We start from the raw sequence: 16854 nt of genomic DNA, 5'->3' as shown, positions 1-16854 counted from the left end.
TGCACCCCCTCCCACAACCCCAGCCCTGACTCCGGCACCCCACACACATACCCAGCCCCCTGCCCTGACTCCCATACCCCCCACACATACCCAGCCCCCCACACTCCATGCCCTGACTCTTGCACCCCCACATCCACATCCCCATGCCCACCCTGAGCACCAAACGGGAGCTCCTGTACACACACCCACATTCCCAACTGCACCCCTCGCACCAAATGGGAGCTGCCCAGGTAAGCGCTCCACACCCAAACCTCCTGCCCCAACCCTGAGCCCCCTCCCTCATTCTAGCTCCTGGCCAGACCCTGCACCCCAACCCCCAGCCTCCTCCTTCACCCCCAGCCCTATTCTCAGCGCATTCCCACCCTCATCTCAGTGCAGAGAGAGGAAGAGAATGGGCCAGAACCAGGGAGAAAGTAGGTACCTACACTATGTGGACAAGGTCGGGACCCCAGACTGGCAGCGGGCTGAGCGGTGCTGGCAGCCAGAACCCTGGTTGGCAGGAGCCGGCAGACGCACCCCCAGACCCGTAGTGGGCTAAGCGGCCGCGGGCTGAGCCACTCAGCTCACTGCTGGTCTGGAGTCCCGGCCGCTGGCCCCACTCAGCCCGCTGCCAGTCTGGGGTTCTGGCTGCTGACCCCTTGTCAGCCGGGGTCCTGGCCACAGGCCCTACTCAGCCCGCTGCCGGACTAGGTGAACGGAACCCCAGGCTGGCAGCAGGCTGAGAGGGCCAGTGGTGTAAGATCAGCATTTTAATTTAATTTTAAATTAAGCTTCTTAAACATTTTGAAAATCTTGTTTACATACGACAATAGTTTAGTTACGTAATATATAGACTTATAGAGAGAGACCTTCTAAAAAATGTTAAAATGTAGCATTGGCATGCGAAATCTTAAATTAGAATGAATAAATGAAGACTCGGCTCATCACTTCTAAAAGGTTGCCGACCCCTGCCATAGAATAAACTTTCAGAGGAGATTAGGTGAATCCAGAATCTGACTGTCTTTAAAAAGTGCTGCAAAACCTCTCTCTTCAAAAAGGCCTTTGCACCATAAGATGACACCCCTTCAATCCAAAGACCCCAATCAACCCAAAAGCCAACCAGAAAAGATTTGAAACAAATAAACCTTAGAAAAATCAACAACACATAAAACAAAACAAAACTGACTTCATGCAGATTTTTTACCACCAAAAGGGGAGAATACCAGAGACTCCACGAGGGATTTCACTATTACTTTTGGTTTTACATGGAAGATGCTCACATACTACAGTAGTGGACGGCAGTACAACACCCTAAGTTAGACAGATAAAACTGAAGCAGTTATATAGGGTGGTTTTGCTATTTATTTGTTTTAAACAAAGAAGTACTTATTTAGACAGACACCAGTCCCTATATTCAAACATTTTCTTTTCTTCCAAATACATTGTCCCTGTAGATTGCCCTACATTTTGAAAAGTGAATTTAGTGTTAATAAAAAGTATTAGTTAGGCAGCCTTGGTGAACAAAAGTTCTTAATTTATCTACCGAACAAGTATAGCATTGGCAGTGGGACTGCAAGCTTTCCCCACCACAGGTGGAATACAACCCTGAGCTGGAGGGATTGTCTCTAAGGATGGAGTGGGCTGGAATCTGTGTTCATGACTGACCTTTTCATTTGCTGCAACTGAGACCAGCCCTGTCAATTAGTACCAACTATGATGGAGAGGTATTGATCTCGGTGTAGGGCTTGAACTGTTCAGCAGCAAAAATGAAATGATCATTCTGAGATGGGTGTGACATACATTTTTCCTGGGCTGTAAGAATTACTGACCATTTTGCACAATCATTTCTACAGCTATCATATTATATCTTGATTTGTTTGTATATTTATTTGATAAAACTGCCAAAAGATGGAAGTCTTGTTGATTGGCTCTCATCCCCTTTTGGTATACTTTCGGGCATTTCTGTATTTCTCAGATGGTACTTGGTGGTTGGGCTCTCAGATTAAGACTGCTGACATCCACATATAAAATATTCTTTCTATCATCATATTGTATTTGTGGTAAAGGCAGCTTTTTACCGCTTTCTACCATATTGTATCCAGTTTTGAAAAAACCCATAAATTGTCCAAACATTGATTCTCACGTTTGCTCCTGTCACTGTAAGGTTATCATAGCACATTATATTTGGCATTCTGTAACAGCTTTCTCTGCCAGTTGCTCACAGCTTGTCTCAAAGTCAGAGGTGATGCAGACTTTGTTCTCCTAATAAACAGCTGAACACTTGCACCCTTCACTGTACCTTTATTCTCTTGTATTAAATATCCTGCTTCTTGAGTGTGCCATCTACTTCTGTTGTCTCATCTTCCTTTCACTCCGCTCCCATCTGGACTCCACTAATTAAGTTTACATCTGCCCTGCTCCACTCTACTGAAACCGTCTTCATAGCCAGATCACCTTGACCACAAAATCTTTGTCCTGTCCAATGTAACAGTATCAGCAACCACTGAAGTCACTGTATACTGATTCCTGTCACACAGCGTGGTAATAAATGTTTGTAACCCTGATCCATGTCATGTGCCAGTGACCAGGAAATATAATTCAGTTTCTTACCAGCACTCCTGTGTGTCACACCTTTATTACCAACACTGATGTGTTCCACTGCAATAAATGCCAGCAGAAAAAAAACAATTAATATTTTTTAATATTTGGAATACTTTTAATACTTGTTGGCAGTCAGTCCATAGGAAGAGTTCCATTCCCATATTGGATATTGCTCTTGAAGAGTAAATCCTGCTATCATTTCAAACTCCCTACTTTGTAAAATAAGGAAATCACATCGATTTCTATATGTGTGTGTAAATAATTTTAAAATGTAGTAAATGTTTATAATGTTTGTGTAACAATTCCTTCAAAATCATGATGACCTGTTCTATATTTTCTATCTATAAGGGGTTTGCAGGAAGAGCTAAAGGCCCAGTCCTGCTCCTAGTGAAATCAATGGAAGTCTTGTCATTGACCTTAATGAGATGGGATGAAGCCCTAAACCAGTAGGTCACACAGCACTCAGAAGGGGCATTGACCCTACTACATCTGCTCCAGGTCAGAATGTGAAGCTGTTACGATGTTGATATAATTATGCACATGACAATTACAGTATTGCACTGATACACAGTAGTTGGGGAGTTTCTGACATTGTACCTTAGTGGAGCACCCTGTAAGCCCCATATTCCTCATTTACATATAATTGTGATATTGGATATAAAGCATGCCATGTGAGGTATCAGGGGAAAGGTTACGATCCGCTGAAACCCATCATTCCATGTAAATATGTGTGTAATTAATGCATATAAAATTATAAGAATTGTGGTGTATGGTTTTCACTAAAATACGCTGTGGGTTTGGGAAGCGCCTAGATACTAGCTCTTCAGAGACTATGACAAGGGAAGTGGTAACCAACACCCAGGTGGGTGCTGAACAGACATCACCAGCCATTGTCCAGCATAGGAGTTAATCAGGGGTGAGAGTGGGCAGGTACGGACCGGTACGGCGTACCAGTAAGAAGCTGGTACCAGCCTGTACGCAGCCCATGTTAAAGAGCTGCTGTGCCAGAGCAGGTGCTCTCAGATGAGCCAATTAAGGGGGGGGGGGCATGTATGGAGCTGTTCCTGGGCTATGAAGGATGAGAGGGTAGCTTGATGAGACAGAGCTAGAAAGGGAAGTACAGAGTGAAGCTGCAGGGACAGAGGGTCTTCGGCAGTGGTCCCTGAGGAAGGGAGCTGGGGATGGGTAAGAAGACCCAGCTAAAAGGTTTGTTTTTCCTTTGGGAAAAGGTAGGCCAGCCCTTGCATCTTCTGTAGCTGCTTAGAGAGCAGGAGTGCACAGTAGTTCAGTGAGGAGGGGCTGTGTCAGCTGAGACGAGGTAGAAATGTGTTTGTGTTTGGAACTTTGTGTTAATAAAACCAGACCCCAAGAAGGGCTGTGAGTGGATAAGAAAGACTGGAGTTTGTTTAAGAAGCCCTGAAGAAGGGCAAAACAGAGGCATGGCATGGCAGAGGCACCCTTGGTCACAAGAGGGTAATCTGGAGGCAGATGATCCTATGATCGGGCATGTAGGAATGTTATCAGGAGGGCCAAATCGCACCTGGAGCTGCAGCTAGCCAGAGATGTCAAGAGTAACAAGAAGGGTTTCTTCAGGTATGTTGGCAACAAGAAGAAAGCCAAGGAATGTGTGGGCCCCTTACTGAATGAGGGAGGCAACCTAGTGACAGAGGATGTGGAAAAAGCTAATGTACTCAATGCTTTTTTTGCCTCTGTTTTCACTAACAAGGTCAGCTCCCAGACTGCTGCGCTGGGCATCACAAAATGCGGAAGAGATGGCCAGCCCTCTGTGGAGATAGAGGCGGTTAGGGACTATTTAGAAAAGCTGGACGTGCACAAGTCCATGGGGCCGGACGAGTTGCATCCGAGAGTGCTGAAGGAATTGGCGGCTGTGATTGCAGAGCCACTGGCCATTATCTTTGAAAACTCGTGGCGAACCGGGGAAGTCCCGGATGACTGGAAAAAGGCTAATGTAGTGCCAATCTTTAAAAAAGGGAAGAAGGAAGATCTTGGGAACTACAGGCCAGTCAGCCTCACCTCAGTCCCTGGAAAAATCATGGAGCAGGTCCTCAAAGAATCAATCCTGAAGCACTTGCATGAGAGGAAAGTGATCAGGAACAGCCAGCATGGATTCACCAAGGGAAGGTCATGCTTGACTAATCTAATCGCCTTTTATGATGAGATTACTGGTTCTGTGGATGAAGGGAAAGCAGTGGATGTATTGTTTCTTGACTTTAGCAAAGCTTTTGACACGGTCTCCCATAGTATTCTTGTCAGCAAGTTAAGGAAGTATGGGCTGGATGAATGCACTATAAGGTGGGTAGAAAGCTGGCTAAATTGTCGGGCTCAACGGGTAGTGATCAATGGCTCCATGTCTAGTTGGCAGCCGGTATCAAGTGGAGTGCCCCAAGGGTCGGTCCTGGGGCCGGTTTTATTCAATATCTTCATAAATGATCTGGAGGATGGTGTGGATTGCACTCTCAGCAAATTTGCGGATGATACTAAACTGGGAGGAGTGGTAGATACGCTGGAGGGGAGGGATAGGATACAGAAGGACCTAGACCAATTGGAAGATTGGGCCAAAAGGAATCTGATGAGGTTCAATAAGGATAAGTGCAGGGTCCTGCACTTAGGACGGAAGAACCCAATGCACAGCTACAGACTAGGGACCGAATGGCTAGGCAGCAGTTCTGCAGAAAAGGACCTAGGGGTGACAGTGGACGAGAAGCTGGATATGAGTCAGCAGTGTGCCCTTGTTGCCAAGAAGGCCAATGGCATTTTGGGATGTATAAGTAGGGGCATAGCGAGCAGATCGAGGGACGTGATCGTTCCCCTCTATTCGACATTGGTGAGGCCTCATCTGGAGTACTGTGTCCAGTTTTGGGCCCCACACTTCAAGAAGGATGTGGATAAATTGGAGAGAGTCCAGCGAAGGGCAACAAAAATGATTAGGGGACTGGAACACATGAGTTATGAGGAGAGGCTGAGGGAGCTGGGATTGTTTAGCCTGCAGAAGAGAAGAATGAGGGGGGATTTGATAGCTGCTTTCAACTACCTGAAAGCGGGTTCCAAAGAGGATGGCTCTAGACTGTTCTCAATGGTAGCAGATGACAGAACGAGGAGTAATGGTCTCAAGTTGCAGTGGGGGAGGTTTAGATTGGATATTAGGAAAAACTTTTTCACTAAGAGGGTGGTGAAACACTGGAATGCGTTACCTAGGGAGGTGGTAGAATCTCCTTCCTTAGAGGTTTTTAAGGTCAGGCTTGACAAAGCCCTGGCTGGGATGATTTAACTGGGAATTGGTCCTGCTTTGAGCAGGGGGTTGGACTAGATGACCTTCTGGGGTCCCTTCCAACCCTGATATTCTATGATTCTATGATTCTATGATTCTATTACACTAGTTCAGTGGGAAATATTTTCATCTTTAGAACCACCATTATTGTGGCCCTTCTTTCTCTTCCCATTCCCCATCTCTGTGTCTCTCCTCTTTTCTTTCCACTCTGTTTCTTTCCCTGCCCCAAGTCCCCGTTCACTCTGTGTGCTTCGTTCCCTTCTCCTAGTCCAGCTGATAAAATGATCGGCAATGAAATAATGAGTGCTGACAAGTAAAAACAGAGATGAATGGAAGAGGGGAGTTCACACTGCTCAGTCACTTTGTGAGGCTGACTGCAGATTCTGGAAGACGACACTGCATCAGTATCTCCCTTTGGCATTTGGAATATTAACTTCGCCAACAGGAGGGCTAGAAACATACTTTAAAAAAAAATGAAAGCTTAGATTCTGCAGAAAAGGGATCTTAAAGAGGAGAAGGGGGAGAATGAGAAAAGCCACTCCAAGTTGAGTGGATGGAGAGGCAAATAAGGCCAGTCAAAAATTCTCCTTCAAAAAAAATTTTAAATGGGTTTTTAACTAAACAAAGGTGTTTATGGAAAGTGTCTGCTTTCCCAGAGAAAGAGAGAAACAAAACCCCAAAATGTTCAGATGAAACCACCCATCATCTAGGGCTGGATTTGGGGAGGAAGGCTGGAGGGATGTCTGACAAAAAATGGTTTTCAGTTGCTGAAAGCCTGAAAAAATTGGTTTTCAGATTTTCAATTAAAAGGCAACTTTTCCTGCTGAAAACGATGAAAATGAACAAACAAAATCATGTTTGTTAAATTTTTCTGGAAAACAAACAAATGAACAAACTAAAACCCTCCATCCAGCTCCAGACCCAACAGTGCCAGGAGGAGGGAAAAGGAGAAGTGCAGGAGGGATGAGTACCTTTCCCAGACCTGAAGAAGAGCTCTATATAGCTGGAAAGCTTGTCTCTCTACTCAACACAAGCTGGGCCACTAAAAGATACCACATCCCACACCTTGTCTCTCTGTTACCGTGGGACCAACTCCTCCAACAGGGCAAACAATGACAGCAAGAAACAAGGGTGGATTCAGATTGAGGATTTGTGTATTTTACCAGTGTAAAATTAAGACAAGCTGACTTTGAATTAGGGGCAGTTTATAATCAGGCTAGGGCTAAAGAGGGCTTTGCAGTTTTCTGCTAATGCCACAAACTCGAAGTTTACTCTCAGTGGCAATGTAGTCTTGTAAAAGGGAAAAGATTGGTACAATCTGGGGAGAAACCAGAGGAGAGCCCTATAATTGACAGACGTCTGTTCCCTGTTGTATAGATAATCTCCATTCATTAATATATTCTGAGTCCCGGTCTCGGATGGAATTAGTTTTTCTTTTTTGATAAAAATAGAGGGCAGGGCAGAGATGTGGGGGAAGATCTCCCATAACTGTGCAGGCTAATAGGAAGCAGAAATAGAGGGCACTTGCTTGTGTGCGTGTCAATCAATTCACCTCTGAACTTCTTGTGGTTAAAGAACCCCATTCCAGAGAAGCAATTTGTAAACAGTATGGGCTATAACCTGCCGTCCAATTTTAATCACAACTCCCCATTGTCTGTGACGGGGAGTCCTGTTTAGAAACTGGGGGGACAAGAAAGCTCTAAGATACTACGTGTGCTATAGAAACCACATATTTGGAAATTAGACCAGCAACTCTTATCCTGATCCATAGAACAATTTACTGGCGTTCTGCAGAGAGCTGGCTGGTAATGAGATGGAACTCTCCTTCTCCTTTCCATCTGCCAAATGGCAGGAAAAGATGGTGAAAACGACCTTCGATACTTTCCTAATACGACTTCCCCCTTTAAGAAATTATAGTTGCCCCAGTCATGAATGGGAGGGGAGGTGATCTGAACAATTGAAATTAGGAAAGGAGTTGATCCACAAGACAATGTCTCTTATAAAATGAGGTCCATAAGGGAAAAAAAATCGGAAAATTCTGGGTTAAACAGACAGACGGGTTATTTAATTAAGCCTAAGTATGTTGCACTAAGCTATTTCATAGATTTTATTATTATTTACTGATTATTACTAGTTACCAAAATATCTGTGCACAGAGAATAGCCTCCTCCTTTAAGATCTCACCCTTGTTTGAGTTTTTCAATGATGTCGCAACACTGAGGACTCAATTCTGATCTCTGGTGCCTAGCACACAAGCGGGAGCACCACTGGTTTGGGGTTATTTTAGCAATGTTTTAGCAGCAGCATCCGCTCAGAACCATAGCTGTGCCAGGAAACGTCTGTCTGCTAAAAGGCAGATATGTTTGTCTAATACATTTGTAACGGAAGATTTTGAAGAGGGGTTGTGATTTGATTAAATTTGGGAACTTTTAGTCTTATACACTGGTATATGCTTTTGTCTGAAATTAGTGCATCTAGAGCTAATTTAATCATTCCCCTGCTTAAATAAACAAGATACGTGAGTCTGCTCAGCTGTATAGATTTTACACAATAGTGAGTTTTTACACGGTTTTGGGCTAAATCAGTGATCTAGGTACAAAATCCAGCATTCAGGGATATCCAGTGGCTTGTGCCACTCTTAGGTGGACTTTGATTCCACAAACCAAACGATCCATCGGACTCAGACGTAGTTTTCTAAAAGAAATAATAAGAAAAAACTCAATACAAGCTATTAGCACATAAGAAATAGCCATCACTGTATGTAGCTGTTCCAGACTGCATGAGAATGTATGAGAAAATACAAATGAATGGAAATCTCTTGTAAGTGAAGAGATATTATAGTATTTCATGGCATGGGACACCTATTTCTCTCTGAAATTAAACTTTTTCCACTGGGTCATATAACAACTGAGCAACCAGTTTAGGATCAGTTCAGTCCTATCATTCCCTTTGATCCACTGTTGAAGAAGACTAGAAAGAACCTTGCTAAATACAACTCCATAGATCTAAACTATCCTGCAAGCACATGGAAACCTGTGACTTTAAAGTGGGTTAGAAATTTGTTTTTTTGCCTTTGAACTTTCTCCAGAGAATGAATATCAAGGCAGGGATAATGATGATGGTGAGGGTGGTGCTTTAGCAATTCTTTCAATGTTAGCCCATGAACTCTTCAAATGCATTTCACTCTTTCATGCGGAATGTGCCCTTTCCTTCATCTCACGTACTGGCACCATAATAGCGAGATCTTTTATGGAAGGGAAAAGCGAGAGGGGATCTTAATGCTCAGAAATCGGCTTCAAACACTTGATGTGTGTGTCATAATATTGTCCTTTGCTAGGAAAGTAACCAGAGACATAGCATGAAGTTCTAGAGAAGTGGATGCTTATGTCAGGGGATATATATTCTGAAAACCCTTCAGCTGACTGGCTCTCCTGCAATCTCTGCACAGAGTGCAAGTAATTTTGGAAAGGAAGAAAATTGCAAATAATTCAGTCCTAAATTCATTGTACTGAAGCTGTTGGTTAAAACATGTGGATTTCCCCGTGATAACCTGACAGGTGTTTCTCTGGTAAATAAAACATGGATGATGGACTGTCGATAGATAGATTTAGAGGGTGATGACTAGTAAAATCTTTAATTCTAGGTCACAGATTATTATTAGGCTTTAACCTCCCACTATTTGCATGTTTTAAAGAATCTCTGATCTATCCGCCTGCTCTCATTTAGTGCAGGTAAAAGATTCATGTGTCAGCGGTTCTTATCAATCCCAACGCCATTTGCCTTTAAATGGGAAAGAAAATGTTGTTCAGAAAATTCTCTACAGAGTCAGAAAAATAAGGATTCAAAACCCACACTGTTCACTGCTGGCGTGCACGTCCCAACAAGTCTAGAATTGTTACATCTGTGGGGCAAAACCAGTTCTTTTTCCTTGTGGTACTTCCAGACTTCACTAATGTGGGAAAGATACCTAACTATATGGCTCTTTCCCCACTTTGGTGGTGAACATCCAGAGTATGGGCGGAGTTAATATATTTTGTCTCCTTGTTTTACAGAGGGTGTTTTTCTTTCTTTCTTTTTGTTTGTCAGATATTGGTTCCTTTATTTAAGAGCAAAAACCAGTTCTTGTCTGTCACAGTATAGAAAATCTATCAAACCTGTGTAGCTACTATCCTTACTTTTTCAAAAGGTGTATTTTGGATCACACACTAACTGCTTGGGTATTTCGATCAGTCTTTTCATTACACTGTATATTAATAATAGCCCCTAATCTCTAACCTGGACCAAAACGACCCTGCCTCTGTTTAATTATTGAACCTGGAGGGCAATTTTCTGCCATGACTCGTATAAACCCTTGCTGGGTTAAACAGAAGATAAAAATCAATACAATATGGGGAAGCTCTTCTTTTCTCCTAGCTGAGAGATTTTAAGGTTTCTAGTGATGGCTTCCTCTTCCCTCCCCGCATCCTCTATTCATCCTTTTCTTTATGAACCCATGCCATTATCTCAACAGTTTTACTTGGTTAATTGCAGTAAGACCTCTTTGTGATTTTTTTTTAATGCTGAAATTGAATAAATGCTTTCGTTTCTCTAACTTTCCCCATACATTCCCCACTTTTATTCGAGATCTGTAGTCACTTTTGTGTCAGCTATTTCTGTTGTCTCAATATTTTTCCAGGCAGCTAAGCTAACCGAAGTTTGGGGCTTTTGTCCCATCTTCTTCATACAGTACATTTGTTTCACTTTTTAAGTTTCCGAAATGTGTTCCGCCCTCCGAAGCGATCGGACACCTTCCGTCCTTACTGGTGTGGTTTGCAAGTTTTCTCCTATACCATGTTCCCTTTCTCTACCTGATTAATTTGAGTTCCTGCACTACTCGTCGTCTGTTTTCCAGAGCAGAGTTTTCTAAGTCAAGACATTACAAGACTTTTAAGTAATTCCATATCTAGTAGTAAGTGTACATACATGAGTCCCTTCTCATGCCTCGGCAGAAATCTCTCCTTTTTTTCTGCATTAGGATTAGCTAATAATTTACTAACAGAACGGCGCTTTTATATTCACGTTTTAAGACTGATTTTGATTTTAAGATTTTTGCAGAGAATGAATACTGAGAAATTGCCCTGGTGCTTACTTTTACTATTCACTTTACACTGGGTTTAATTTTCCACTGCACTGCGTGGTATTTTATGTATTTTCCTTCTTTCTGTCTTTCTTATGAATCTTAAAACTATTGCCTACAGCGAAAAGAAAAGTGCAAAGATCCAGATTGCAAGATGTGGGATAAAGGCACAAAGGGTCATACCCAAAAAGGGCTGATTACAGTAAAGGTAGTTGTAAAGATTACCTTAAAAATATTAATTGTGAATTGTCTTTTTTCCCCCCAGCTGTCATTTCCTGATACATTATTTGCTATGAAATGTAAATAAACTAAACTAAACCAGAATGCTACATTAGGCATTTCCAAAAAGCCACAACCATGAGTTTGTTCTAATTGCCTTTTTAGAATGATTTTAACTGATTCTATCCGATTTTCAAAGTTTTATTCTGGTTGTTACTGGGATCAACGAAAATAAAGAATTAAATACTTGGTTATGTTTAACACACGAGGTGTTTCATGTTGCAGACACACTCTCAACATGTATGCTCAAGCTCTAAATATGCTACAAAGTGGTTGCATCCATAAACTCCTTTCATATTCAAGGTACCTCAAAGCCATTTATAATCAACATGCTCTGTAACTATCTGGTGGTTAAAATAATTTCCCATTCAAATATTTTTCTAACTTTTTAATAACCCTAATCGTTTCAACTTGGGGGAGGAAGGGGGGTTATGTTTGATAGTCACTTTTGTTATTTACACAAGTAATATTTTCCGTGCATTTTATTTGTTTAGTCAAGTATGCTCTTTACAATAAAGTCCTGCCTGCTAATCTCTATTTGCTGACTGACATTTTTGTTTGTTTGTTTCCCCTAGGGTGATATTTGGGGAGGTAGCTTCTGATGCTGCAGCATGACCCTTGGTTGTGTTAACAGTGACCTCAAATGTCTTGAGCATGTCCCCCAAATGTTCCAAATCCTCCTTGCGCCCCCGAAAAAGTCAGTCAGTCAGAAATGTTGACGGTTGTTATTTTTTTTTAAACTGGCAGTGCAGCTAGATTAAGCCACTTGGGCTAAATCACATCTTCCGCTCTGGTGCTTTACACAGTTTATTTTTCCTAACTGGAGAACCGCACAGACCCTTCTACCCCAAATAAACTGTTGAAGTGGAAGGGGAAGATGCTTTAAGGAAATTTACTCAAAATCTCCTGTGACAGTTCATCCGAACTGTATGTCCTTGATTCTCCACTAGAGGTCACTGGCCCATCGCAGTCTAGCTGCACCTAGTTCCACCTCCATTTCCTCTTACTCAAATTAGCACTGCGTTAATTAACACTGTAGTCCATCAACGGGCGTTTCTCTGTACAGTACAGGAGCAGAGCTTTTATAGACAAACCAAACCACATATAAAAAGCACCTACCAAAACTCTTCATCATGTACAAAATGGGAAGCGCACGTCTGAGTGACCGAGGGCAAGGTATAGTGCCATCACTCTTTAACTTTTTGTCTTGTTTGCTTGCTAAGTTGCTGTGAAATAAATCTCTTCTCCCTGTGCAGGATCACTGGCGTTTTCACTCCCCTCCTCTGTCTCTCTGAGGCTGCTGGCCAGCACACAGATTCAATGGTGCTCCCAGCCTCAGTTAAGAAAAGGTGCTAGGAATTTGCTCGTCTAGGTGTTGAAAAGAAACAGAAATCAACCTAAAAGGGGAACATTTATTAGAGAATGAAACGATGAAAGGTTTTAATGTTGGCTTTCAATTCGATGGGTGAAATCAATGCAACAAACGGCCGGGGATTTACCACACTAAAATGAACAGATTTCTAATTCCTACTGTAAAATAATTAAAAAGGGCCAGGCAAAAGTGTGTGATAATACTTACTGGAGCAATAGGTGTATACTTTTATTTTATTTTTATGTTCTGTCGCGTGCCTTGTTTCTGAATCCCCGAAAGGTCTTTAAATATCTGTATTTCGTTTGATACCTATGTTTCCAAAAGCAAGTAAGGAGAATGTCCAAAAGCATTTTCCACGTTCGTTTGAAACAAGACCAACTGCTGGTCTCCGGGGGAACGTATGGGAGGTCGGGAGGTAAATTGAGTCATAGATTGGAATAAAAATTCCAGTGATCTAGCTTGCTTGATACAGACAAGTTTATTTAACACGTATTATTGAGTTTGATTACCTCTCTAGGGACAATAAATATTTCTGAAGGAAACAAATTTCAGCAACAATAATAAAGTGGAGTAAATTCACAGATTACATACGACGTATAAAGTTTGGGCCATTGCGTTTTTCTTAGAGAATATACAGTAATCCTCTTGGATTGAGCATGATATGACCTTGAAGTGTTCACTTCTTACTGCTTGATATTTTAAAAAAAACATTTAGACTTTTTTAAAGGGACCTATGTCGTTTGTATTTAACAAATGTATTTAATTTACCATATTTATTTTCCGTGTTACCAAACCTGCTTAACAAAATGCTAGGCATATTAATTGTTTTTTTCTTTAGCTTTGTATTCCTCTCCTAGAAGACAGGGATAAATCTGTCTTTCCCTGCATTTTAGTTTTTGAAAAAAAGTGTTGATGACTTGGGTCTGTTTCCTTTTGTCCCTGGTTTATCTGGTGGGAAGCATTTACTGGAGATTAAGTGGGAAGTTGTCATAGGGTTAGGGTCCATGTTTTAGCGGATAATTGTTTAGCTCTGTCCAAAAGAAGGAGAGTGACTTAGACTGATCTCCGGGTCACAGGGACCTTTATAAAGGGGAAGAGACACTCGGATGTCAGAATCAAAAAGCAGCATAGCCCACAGTAAAAAATGCTCATTTTTGTTTTCTGACCGTGATCCTTGATTCTTCAATGGCACTTTGTGGTGAAGTTTTCGAAGTGAAACCTAAATCTGCCACATTACTATCTAGCTGTAGATATATACACAGAGAGAGATTTTAAATGTCTATATGCTATGTACAGTATGTGTATGTATCCATATATCATTTATACAAATATATACTGCACGCACGCAACTTGTTTAAATGTTCATTCTTCTTTTTCTGAAGATTTATCCCGCAGAACTAGCTAATTAAAATCTGACCCAGGTACATTATAGCTTTGTTGCACAGGTGTCTGTTGTGAATAGCATTGTGTCATAGATTTGGCAGAGACAGGCTCTTATCAGACGGAATTCAAGAGAACTTTCTCTCCCCCCCCCTCCCCGCCCACTTCCACCCTACCCCCTTTTTATGGGAATGTGCCTGATTTCCAGCAGGTATCTTTTGTTGGAAAATGATTAAGTGCAGAGTTGCTTGGGAACGTCTGTACAAGAGAAAGGACCCTTTCTTGGACTAGATGGAGGACAGCTCCTATTTCTTCACTTCTGATGCAGCTCATCTCAAGAGAAGACCCAGGTGCACGAAGGAATGGCTCCCCTGGCAGGAGTTCTTGCAAGACACGTGCCCAGAATGCTTGCTCATTCCAGCTTTGCACCTTTAAATAAGATGCTAGACGCTTAGCATTATATATGTGTGTGTATCTATCTATCTATCTATATATACACACACACATATAAAAGTGGGTTGCTGGTCTCGATCTCCCAAGTTGCTGAGCACTTCCTGCCAGACTCTAGCCGCCCTCAATATCAACTTCAATGGATCTTAAAGGCACTAAGCACATTGGAGAGCAATTGTTTTATGCAATATCAGATACCTTTGTGGATGTGCATTTTGCACAAAACCCACAGGAAAGTCTTTGGGAAATAACGTTTGTCATTTCTTTCCCATGGGGGAAAACTCTCCTTCCCAGAATATATCTGGAAAGTGCCACCACCAAAAAAATTCCAACTGAAGTCTATTTTATTTAGCTGTTCACGTGCATCTAGCAATCGCAACGATATCAAATAAAATATATTAATTATAAAGCTCAGATTTTGGTTTGATTTCTTCTAACATTTCGGATTAGAACGATCAGTTTGGTACTTTTCTATTTTGCAGTGTAATGTTCTCTTTTTAATTTGTTCAAACGCGGTATTTGGTTTATCTGGTCGCCTTTATTTCTTTATGTAGAGAATCTTAATGTGTCATAAGGCCCTTTCTCATTTTCCCATTCTGAATGTTATAAAGCACACCTTGATTAGCAGGTATACCTCAGACACAGAAAAGGACTCAAAACTTTTGGGAGGTAAACCAAATACAATTTAAAGGCCCTTCTTGTGGCCATTGAATTCAATAGGAATTTTGCCTTTGACTTCAGTTGGCGCAGAACTGGACCCACATGTGCAAATCTTAAAAAGTCGAACACCTACAACCAAGGAATTTTCAGAAATTCTCATTGTATTAATTAATTAACATATATATTTTATCACGACACGAAGTGGCATTAACATATATATATATATATATATATGAGATAAATATCCTCAGCTACTCCATACATGTCCTGATTATAGCTACTGTACAATTAAGGGACTCGATCTGGCATTCCTTTCTCAGGGACAACGTCAATTGAAGTTAATAGAAGTTTTGCATCAGCAGAAATTGAAGGACGGAGCTCTATTTTTAATTGTGTTAAGCTACCATAGACGAAAATAATATATTTTACTTTTCTAACTTATTTTTGTTTAATCGATTTACTCTTATGCAGATCGGAATAATATAGTGTCATCTTTTTAAAGATGAAGTCTCCGACGACTTCACAGGAGAGTTCTGCTTAAAAATCGATGACATGATATGACCAGTACTTACTAAGCAATAGGATTTTTGCTATGGTATTTTTGTTGACTGCACATCGAGACTGTATTGTCCATAGAGAGCATCGCCAACTGCAAGCACAAATGCAAACGTACTAAGAGCAGAGTAAAGCTTTCAGTAGCCAAAGTAGTAATAGATAAGAGAGAACACAATTTTAAATAATTTCAGAAATAAAGCAGAACTTTAAAACTGGTTGGACTGTCTCTGTCTCCATCAAAACAGCTTCAAAGAAACCTCATGGTAAATCTCATTCCACTTGATAAGATTCATTATACTTAATAAAATAGTGAATAATATTATTAATGGACAAAAAACCCAATACTATTAATGGACAGAAAAAAAACGGGGTTTAATAAATCATGTAAAATTAAACATTTTTTTTGTCTTAAATCTCGTTTGCAAACACTAGGAAGTCATTTACATTCACTTACATTTCCTTTTTAGAATCAAGTCTCCAATTGTAATCATAAACTGGCTTTAGAACTACCGTTTTTCAACCAGAAGACAAACTATTTTAGACAGAATCAAAGCAAGTGGGCCCAATCCTGCTCCCATTTAATTATTTTAAATGGAAAATCTCCCAATGACTTCAATGGCAGTAGGACCAATCTGATTATTTTTCTCCACCTTTTTGTCTCGTGAATTCTTAAAGATCGACAGCAACTCATTTCTCTCGTCGCTGCAGTTGACATGCCCAGAAACAGATTAGCTGTTTTTGAATGCTGAAAACAATATAGGCATACATTGAAAAGTATGATGTCGTTACTGTATATATAGGTACTGCTTTGGAGAAGAATAAACCTGAATGTGAACTACCTCAGCAAGAAATATACACCGGGCAACTGATGGTCCAAAGTAAAGTTAATGTAGTCATTGGGCATTTTTATGGAACATGTAAGGAAAAATTACTCTGCTAATTCCCGGAGTTTGAAAGATAATCTGTCGAAATGTTACATGTTTCGGATTATGGCATGTTATAAAACAATATTCAGACACTCGTTATCCAGCAGTTTGCAACATATTAGCATTTCTGTGTGGATTTTTTTTTTTTTTTTTTTTGGTGGGAGGAGGGGGGTTAAGCGAGTTCAGCTTTAAAACTTAATTAAAGCAAATTTTAGGATTTGAGGGGAAAGACAATTAGTTAAATTAT

General features: G+C 41.1%; 1 long non-coding RNA gene across 7 annotated transcripts in view; it reads left to right on the top strand.

The window, feature by feature from the left end:
• The first annotated feature begins 12285 nt into the window (after positions 1–12285).
• The window catches only part of LOC140911428 (uncharacterized), a 162416-nt gene continuing 157847 nt past the window's right edge, over positions 12286–16854 (top strand). For all 7 annotated transcript variants that reach the window (XR_012158944.1, XR_012158945.1, XR_012158947.1 and 4 more), the window contains exon 1: positions 12286–12440. This is a non-coding gene — a long non-coding RNA (uncharacterized lncRNA). The remainder of the gene's footprint in view (positions 12441–16854) is intronic.

The sequence above is a fragment of the Lepidochelys kempii genome, chromosome 5 (assembly GCF_965140265.1).
Source record: "Lepidochelys kempii isolate rLepKem1 chromosome 5, rLepKem1.hap2, whole genome shotgun sequence".
Classification (NCBI taxonomy): domain Eukaryota; kingdom Metazoa; phylum Chordata; order Testudines; family Cheloniidae; genus Lepidochelys; species Lepidochelys kempii.
Note: the sequence above shows the minus strand (reverse complement) of the source record. Positions and strands in the feature narration are given on the sequence as shown.